This window comes from Apis dorsata, unplaced genomic scaffold, assembly GCF_000469605.1.
Source record: "Apis dorsata unplaced genomic scaffold, Apis dorsata 1.3 scaffold_61, whole genome shotgun sequence".
Lineage (NCBI taxonomy): Eukaryota > Metazoa > Arthropoda > Insecta > Hymenoptera > Apidae > Apis > Apis dorsata.
The window spans coordinates 910,825-920,182 of NW_006263361.1; the positions used below are offsets into that span (position 1 = coordinate 910,825).

At 44.5% G+C, this 9,358-nt stretch overlaps 1 long non-coding RNA gene across 2 annotated transcripts in view; it reads left to right on the forward strand.

The window, feature by feature from the left end:
- The window catches only part of LOC102673050, a 46,652-nt gene extending 39,795 nt beyond the window's left edge, over positions 1–6,857 (forward strand). The window contains exon 4 of one of the 2 annotated variants that reach the window (XR_004151904.1): positions 6,589–6,857. This is a non-coding gene — a long non-coding RNA (uncharacterized LOC102673050). The remainder of the gene's footprint in view (positions 1–6,588) is intronic. The other variant, XR_004151903.1, reaches the window with a different exon arrangement.
- The last annotated feature ends 2,501 nt before the right edge of the window (positions 6,858–9,358 follow it).

A 9,358-nucleotide genomic window follows, 5' to 3' on the forward strand; every position in this document is an offset into this window, starting at 1 on the left:
GAGAGGTCTTAATTAAAAAATTACACATCCTTCGCGGCTAATCGCTACAATTTTCTCCGCAGAGGCGTGCATAATGCGACCGATTACGGCCTCTTAATCGCCGTGAATCATTCCGAGATGCTGCCATCGATCGTCGCAACGACTTTCCCGCGTTTCTAGCCGTTATTATTAACAACCGATCCGATCCGAACACGGCCCAAGATTCTTTAAGAGATCTGGATGTAGCGTATGGTGAATCCTTGAGCGAGAAGGTGACTCGAGAAGAGGAGAAGGAAAAAGAATAAACAACATGCAATTTGTTCGTCGCTTCGTAATATTATGGAATCCGATAAATTAATACTTCAAACTGCGATTAATTATTTTCATAGTGTATTTCACATACTTCACATATTCACATAAAAGATATAAAAGAGAGAAATAGAGAAAAAAATGTTCTTCTAACACAGAAATTATTTCTTATTTATATAAAATAATACTATACTATGAACGTAGAATATATATAAGAAATTACGAATCAAATGTGAAATGGCGACCGAAACACAGATCGTTCGAGAGTCGATCGCCCAAAAAGAAAAAAAGAAAAAGAGGCGCGTCATCGAGGAAGAGAAATGCCGGTTACGCAAGGGAAGCTGCCAAATGAAATCACGCCAAGACGAGGGAATCGTCGTCTCTCCTCGAAGCTCGTGCCGCGCGGCATACTCCAGATAAATAATTGGGCGCCATTATGCAAACGAGTCGGACGGGCGAAGGGATGATCGGGCGCGTAGCATAAACGAAGCTAATGACACTGAAGATGGCTGACGATCGTGACGATCGTGGCGAGGATAATCAAACCGTTGGGTAAGGTTACGGTGTCATGGCCGGCGGTGTTTGTATCCCCCATCAGCAGCGTGGCGAGAAAGATCGTGGAAAAAAAGGACGGAGCGGCCGGGTGCAGCCGCGTTGCTGCCGTTCCTGTTGCACGAACAGCCTCGACACTCGGACAACCTGTAATCTTGGAATTATCTGTTCTCTCTCGCCCCTCGGGCCCCGAGAGAGAGAGAGAGAGAGAGAGAGAGAGACTCGGCAAGGCCAAGTTTAGATCATCGACGAGCGAACATCTCTCGGGAGATGTGGCTATCGTACCGTTTCAAAGGCTCGTTCACAGCGAGGGAGAGATCGAGATCGCAGGCGATAAAGATGGATCGATCTTGCTCGCCCGCTTGATGATAACTATTTCATCGTATTACCGTTGACGGATACGTCGGTTGGGATCGAGAGATTGAAAGGTAGTTTTAAATATCGTTGTTTAAAGGAGGTTTGTTCGACGATGAGTTTGCGATGAGTAGCGACTCGCAATTGAAACGTTACGATTACGGGAGGGGGAATTTAGAAGAAGGAGAAAATTCGATAAAGGAAAGATAGAATATATTTATGATATCCATCGTAAGTAATTATTTTTATTTTTTTATTTTTTTCCAATTAAATATCGTTATTAACGAGATTTGCTCGCTCGAAAAGGGGAAATTGCATCTCTGAACGAACTGTTGTATACACTTTACCTCGAAAACGTGAAGTTTTCAATTATATACGTGGAAATATTAAGTTGGAATTCTATGAAGTACGTGTTCCGCGGAATTATGTACGTCACGAGAGGCATCGGTGAGAGGCGCGAGAGGTGGGGAACGTTGGATGCGGTTTGAGTACGTATGATCGGCGCACGGCGCAGCGTGATAATGAGCGAATCGTGGACGGGTTATCTATGAGGCGGCCGGCAGGCGAGCGTCGCGGATTATCATTCGCCTAACGAGCGTGCAATGTAAACTGGATCGGGCGGATTGGTGGGCTCGATACTGTGAGGATAAGCCACTCGCCGCGGATGCCTGTCATTTGTCATGGTTGGATCGTTGAGAAATTGATCGGGCTCGTTCGAAGTTTCAGCAAGAAAAACCAGGATTGCTCCTTCACCTTTCTTTGCCTTGGAACAAGGAGAGCGTAATTAGTTATTGCGTTTTTTTCTTGTCATCGTTTAACAGCCATATTGCCTCGTGCTACGATCGTGCCTAGATTGTACGTTTAGTTTCCTTTCTTTCTTTCTTTCTTTTTTTCGTTTCTTTCTTCTTCGACGGTACAGTTGGAATTCCAGATTTGGGTTGGAAAATATCGTAACGAGGAGTGGAGGAATTGCGCAAGAAAACTGGCCGGTAATCGTTGAATAATCACCGGTAAATAACTTTTCCAAGAAACGTATGAGCTCCTCCGAGAATTATTTTCTGCTTTGTTATTCTTGGTTTTTGCCTGGTTCGCATTCCAACTCTGTTTACGTTACGTTCTCCCTTTGTTTACATCTCTTCTCTTCGTCAAAATTCTTTCTTTCTCAATATTTTCCGCGATATTGTACAATTCGTGCCCGTTCGAGTGCCGCGAGAAAGGAAACGGATTCGAGAGCTCGGATATTAAAATAACGATCCTTCCAGTTGAAACCTAAATCTAAATTTCGATCGTTTATCGAAATCATTTATTTAAAGGGGAGTCGAAAAAAGCAGCGCAAAGGTCGTGCACGAACTGATCTTTCTTCCCTCGCGCCACGACTTGCTAGATTTTTGCCCGCCACCGTAATTTCCACGTTCTGCCGGACGGTTCCGCGCGGCACCAGCCGGATAATTCAACAAAACATCGCTTCGAACGCTCGTGGTGTAAACGTGATTGGCCTACATTACACGAAGATCGCGGCTTCTGGTTCCAAGAAGAAGCGGATCGCTCCCTTCGGCACGGTGTTCCTCCCAACGCTAATGGAACAACGCAACAACAACGGTGCAATCGCAACTCAACTCGTGCGATTCGACGATTATTTCCGTGCGACAAACGTGATGGCGCGTTATTTCTCGAGAATGATTGCAAATATAGTTACGAAAAAGATATCAAAAAGTATCTTTAAAAGGTTGATTGTAACATTTGCTGCGAACAATTCTATCGACGTAAAAATACGAAGATTGAACGGTGATTCAAACGTAAAAAGTTAATGATATACAGAAGAGGATTAATTTTATATCTTTTTCGAATTTAATCTCTCGTGTGAAAAATATATACCTCCAAGGATAGATGCGTAAGTATGATAAAATACAAAGTTTTCTCGTGCTTAAGAGAATAGAAAAAGTCCTCGCGCATTTTCTCGTGTCGTAGAATTTACCTAAAAAAGTTTCCTAATCACCAGTTGTCGATCGCGTTCCTAAGTAAAATCAAATTTAATTTACGAAATCGTACCTCTTTTCCTCTTTTCCCCTTGAGATATGCAATTTCGAAGTCTCTCTCTCTTTTTCTCTCTCATCCATTATTATTACTTTACCGTTTCGATTATGCAAATAACGCAAAGAAAGGGAGAAGAGGAAGAAAAACGGGAACGATTGCGGAGAAAACTCGAACTCTCTCTCTCTCTCTCTCGGCAGGAAAGAGTCTCCGACCGATAGCACGCGCGTGTGTCCGTCTTTCCACCATTATTACCATTATGCGAGGCTGAAAGCAGTGGAAGAGGTACGTGGGCGAAGCGCGCGCGGCCCCGTTGTAAACCCGTGATTAAAACATAAATCACGCGTAAGTTGGTGGAGCCGTTCCTTACGATCCGGCCATTATGCGGATTTGCCGCGGCGGATCCTACCGTTCCGCGCCGTTTAAGTGATTTCTTGGCGCGGAAGAGACACAGGCCCTTTTCTCTCCGCGTTTCCAACCCCCTCCTCCTTCCTCTTGCTCGCCAATCCTCGGATGATGGATCGTTGCCGCGTTCAACGCGTCACAAATGGAAGGCTTCCGCGGCAGGTTGTCCCGTTGAAAAATCCATTGGAACGCTTTAACTTATGGGAGGAGGGGGGTACTTATGGCGACCGAGTGAGCGAGGGCAGGGAAACTGCGCCGAACGAAGGCGCTTCTCTCGTTGGATCCGCGGATAATTGCGTCGTCCTCTTTGGATCGGACGGTTGGCTCGCAGAGAAGAAAAAGAGAGGCAAAGGAAAGTTGAATCTCGAGCTTCTTTTTACGTCTGTCGAAACATATTGTAACGGTATTGTGCATTATTATGCCTGGTGTTTGCAAAAAAAAAAATGTTTTATCTCTTTTATCTCTACCCGATCAAAATCTGTCGATCTTTAATGAAATTGAAAGATAGTCGAAACGCGTTGGAAATAGTTGACGTAATATTTATGGGTAATTCGATATTGGAAAAGGTTCTTTAGTATAAAGGGAAAAAAGAGAAGAGAATCGGGCGAGGATTGCGAGGATAGAGTAAGTTCCTCGTTAATCAGCCGGCTGATTTTTCCTGAAACGGTGACTCAACTAAAGATAATTGTCGCGGATTAACAGACCGCGACGCGACGTTTCGATCCCTTTCCATTCGTAGTGGGAATTTATTATAGGAATACGGTTTATAGGAATGTTGCTTTGCCGCTCGTTTTTTCTTCGAAATGAAAAAGTAACGAGACGATGGATTTTTTTCGACGATTACTCACGACGCGGTGCGTCGATAATGCCGCGTACAATTAAGGTTAACCCTTTCAGAGCCGAAGGCACGACATCCCTAGAGAAATTGACATACCTATTCCGCGCGCGTCCATCAAACGTCATCGGCATGACCTATGAACTCGCGTGCCGCAGACACACAATATCCCGATCCCATATCACGAATTGGAGTTTATCGATCTCGCCAAGAATCGGATGTGCAAAGTCGACCTATTTCCTACAAATCTTTCTTCTCAAGATTCTTAAACAATTCTTCTCACTCTACGTAGATACTTATCTATAACTGCAAATAAATAGATCTACATTGGAACAAATTTTATTATCCTCGACTTTTCATAATTTTTATCTTCGAATTGACTCAGGCTAAAGTTAACAGAGAAAATCTTCGAAAATCTCAAGGAAACAAAGGATCCTAAAATAACTCGAGTCATTTTTAACTCGATTTCATATTGATTCAGGCTAAAGTTACAACAGGAAGAATTACTGAAAATCTCAAAGAAATAAAAAATCTTAAATAACTTAAATTGATTCAGACTAAAATTAATAGAAAAGATCATCGAAAATCTCAAGGAAACAAAGGATCTTAAATAACTCGAATCATTTTTAATTCTATTTCCTAATTTTAATCTTTAAATTGATTCAAGGGGAGGATAAAATTAACAGGGAGAGGATCGTCGAAAATCTCAAAGAAACAAAGGATCCTAGATAACTCCTAGATAAATTTTTAATTCGATTTCCTAATCTTCAAATTGATTCAAGCTAAAGTTAACAGAGAAAATCTTCGAAAATCTCAAGGAAACAAAGGATCTTAAATAATTCAAATTGATTCAAACTAAAACTAATAAAAAAGATCATCGAAAATCTCAAGGAAACAAAAGATCTTAAACAACTCGAGTAATTTTTTAACTCGATTACGAATCGTTTACGAGAGAAACAATTGCGCAACGTCATGCGGCGTGGAACAGTGGAGGAGTGCAATGAAACGAAATAATCCGCGGATGTCGATTACGCGGGCCGATGCGATCGGTGGAGATTAGAGAAGGAGGGGTGGCGCGCGGTGAATAATGCAATTAGCGGCCGCGAAATACATTAATTCCCGATGAACGTTCCTCTCGCGGCTTTTACTTCCGGCACGGCTCGGTATTAAAGCGGGCGATATTGAGCCGCAATTATCGGACAGAGGGTCGCGATCGACGGCCGCGGCGATCCTGGCCGACTTAATTATTGGCCGACCCGATCGTTGGCAAGTAGATCGAGCCGCTAATTAGCCGTAAACCTGGCAAACCCGAGACGCGTCCCGGCCTATGAATAACGAAACGGGAAATTAGGCCCTGATCGCGATCAGAAAGCTGTGTCTTTGATTTCATCGGACGTGATGACTCGGTCGTGATTCCTGGTCTGTTACGCAAAGCGAGATAGAGCGAATAAAGAAGAATCTTTGTTTCCAAATAATTTAATATCTCCTTGTTTCTTGTTAAGAAACGATATTTAAAAATCGAATCAACAATCAATCGATTACAAAGGCGTTAATGTTTACGAAATTTTCCAGAAAAATTATATATCGTTATGAGACTCGTTGAAGCGACTGAATGTATCCGATTGAAGCAATATTGCATTGTAAGGAAAATTCGAGCAGACCGTACAATTTCCTGTAAACTAACTTTACGACAAGTACTTGGTCCTTTCCCAACGATCTCCTCGCGAATTCTGAGCCAATCGGTGACATTCAATTTCCCAAGGCACGCTTAAGCATCCCCCAGTTCCCGTATATCTCGTATCGGTATCTATTCCGTGGCACAACAGGCGTTAATTATTCATTTCCTAGAACAGCTCTCCGCGAGTAACCTCGTAAGGTCTCTGCCATTCTCTCTCTCTCTCTCTCTCTCTCTCTTGCTTCGTCGATTGAAGGAGAGAGAGAGAGCTCAGTCGACTTAATGCGAGAAACACTGACAACGAGGTCTATTGTAGCCGCGCACGCGAGAGGAGCTATTATGGCACTGTGACAGTGTAACGCGTTACACGCACACACACACATACGCACACACATACACACACACCGATCCGTGGAATAGGTTTGAATACGTTTGAATCGATTTGCAGGATTGTTAGAAACCGTCGTCGCCCGCTAGGTGCAGCCGAAGGTTCAGCTGGAACCGGGCCAGCGGCAATTCCGGATGGAAATCTCATTCCGAGGCGGATATCTTCGTTGCGTCGAGATTGTATCGACCACGGTAGACAAGGACTAAGGTCGCGTCCGACTCCTACAGATATCGTTTCATACAGGGTGTCCAAGAAGGAATAATTCAATTTTAATTTCACGTTTCAAAAAGATCGATCCAAATCAAACATTTCATACGTATAGATTTTCATCTACGCGTGATTGAAGCGGAGTAATAGCTTTTTATTTATTTTTTTTTCTTTCTTTCTTAAATATACGAATAATATTTACTCGCAACGCGAGTGAAACAAGAATCAAGAATGAAATTATTGAAATATACAGGCAATGATTGTTTAAAACTTCGGAAGAGAGAAACGCTTCTCCATACAAAAGAAGACGAAAGAGAAACACGCGAAAAATAAAGAGGAACACCCTGTACACCACCGCGACTCCCTCTCCCTCGTTCTCCAGATCCTTCGATTCCTTCGATTCCTTCCTGAATTTCGAGCGTTACGTTAAGGAGCCACCATTTGCATTCATCGATTGGTACGCGGACGCATCTCACGAGCGACGGTTAAAAGCAAGCACATCGTGGCTACCGAGTCGCAAGCGAGCGGTAACTGTTGTTTCGAGAGGCCGAACCACCGCTCGGGTCCCCTACGTATTATTTCGTGTACCGTGTATACGCGTGATGAGCGAACGAATGGGAGAATCGACGAGCCGATAACGGGCCGAATCGCCCGAGGAACACGCGTTTAGATTTATAGGAAACCGAGTATAGAGCCCCTCTCTCTCTCTCACACACACACACAACTCTCTCTTTTTCTCACTCTCTCTCTCTCTCTCCCCTCTGGTCACACCTTCGAGCGTAAATCCACTCCTCCGTGATGATGTACGAGCCGCGTCTATACGATATTCATCCTGGCTTCTATTGGATATCGAGGAAGATAGAGGAACGGAGGAGATGGAACTCGTTGTTCCTCTCGTCTCTGTCTCCTTCTCCCCCCTCCCTTTCTCCGCGTCTCTAAATCGAATCACGTTCGATTCCGCCGAAGTGGCCGATCGATTTGCATTCTCCCGCTTCTTCCTGGATACTCCAAGTCCCGGTGTCCCGAGGATGTCGTCAATAATAATGGAAGCGCGATAAATCGCGAAGCGGAGTCCTAGAGAGATAAGATGGGAAAAAATGTTACACACGGTCGGTTGTTATTTATTCAACGACCTCGAAATCAATCGGGGAATCTTCCGCTTTTTTCCACGATCGAGAATTCTTTTACGAATGCGCTTCGATCTCTGATCTCTGCTCGAAAATTTCAATATTACAATCTGGAAGAATGAATTGGAGAAATGTCCTCGAAGAGTTTCAAAAAAAAAAAAAAAAAAAAAGGAAAGAAATCACAATCTCGAGTAATCGTACTCTTTCGAAAAGAAAAAGAAAAAGAATCAAAATTGAACTCGCTCGCCATTCCTCTTTAATCGAAAAGGAGATCAATTCGAAAAACGCGAGAAAGTCCGAGCGTTGGTCCGGTGGAAGAGGTCTGTAACCCCACGATGCCCGCAAAATAAAGATTGAGAAAGGGGGAGGGGAGGGGCGGTAGTTTAAAAACACATCGGCTTGGACTATCGTCGCTCGGTCGTCGTGGGGTTTGTGTGGGCAGAAACCTAAGGTTCAGGTTAGTCAACAGGTGGCTAACCTGCCAGGGGAGGCAACCTACACAAACAATACGTCGAATGCACAAATACAAATCTCCCCTTTCGAATATAACTTAGGGGCACACCGGGGTCCGGAGGGTGGCGGAGGAGGGAGAAGGAAGAAGGAAGGCCCGGCTCTGTGCAGGAGGAGGAGGGAGGAGAGGGAGAGAGGGAGGGAGGGAGCCTCCTATATCTCAACTCACACAACCGTACGGTACCATCTGAACACGAACACGTTTACAGGGGGGACCTGGACCGTTCGAGACTGCACGTGTTCCTAACGTACCCGAACCCCTGGCTATCGTCGGCCGGTTCTCAGCCGTTGCCTTTCCTTCGGTTATCTCCCGATGGGTGTATATATACGCGCTAACAGTTGCGAGCAGTTGGATCGTGAGATTCGTGTGGCTGTCAACACGGTCAAATATTTGCTTTTCTTCTTAATGGGATGCTTTCTCTTCTCGCGGAGGGACGCATTATCTCGCGGGGATCGTCGGGATGAACGTAACGGCGAAACGACTTTTTCGAGGAAAATCCGAATTTTACGGTTAGTCTTACGGTTTAGACGGAGAATACAATTTTTTTTTCCTTATATATATCGTATATATATATATATCGTTATTATTTCGAGATTATTTCGAAAAGATTATTTCGACAACGGGGTGGACGATACAAGAAGGCTTCGACTCTTAGATTTAATAAAAGATTTTATTTTATACCGAGAGACGCATTAAAAGTTCGTAAAGTGGAGAGGTTGAGAACCGGCGGGACCCTCGCCGCGGGGCACCGTCCGTGACTCATCAGGCCCCTCGATTCCCTCTTGTACAGGAGCAGGGCCCAAAAACGAACAAAACCTCATCCACAGCGAGGCGAAGCCAGTGTCTGATCGATTTACGTCCCACTCGCGCTTTGGGGAAATTTACAACGGAAAACGTTGGCTATCGCGCCTCGTCTGGACGAGGAGGGGGACGAGGAGTATCCCCACCGTATTTCCGGGACCCTGAGATCACCACCCACCCCCTC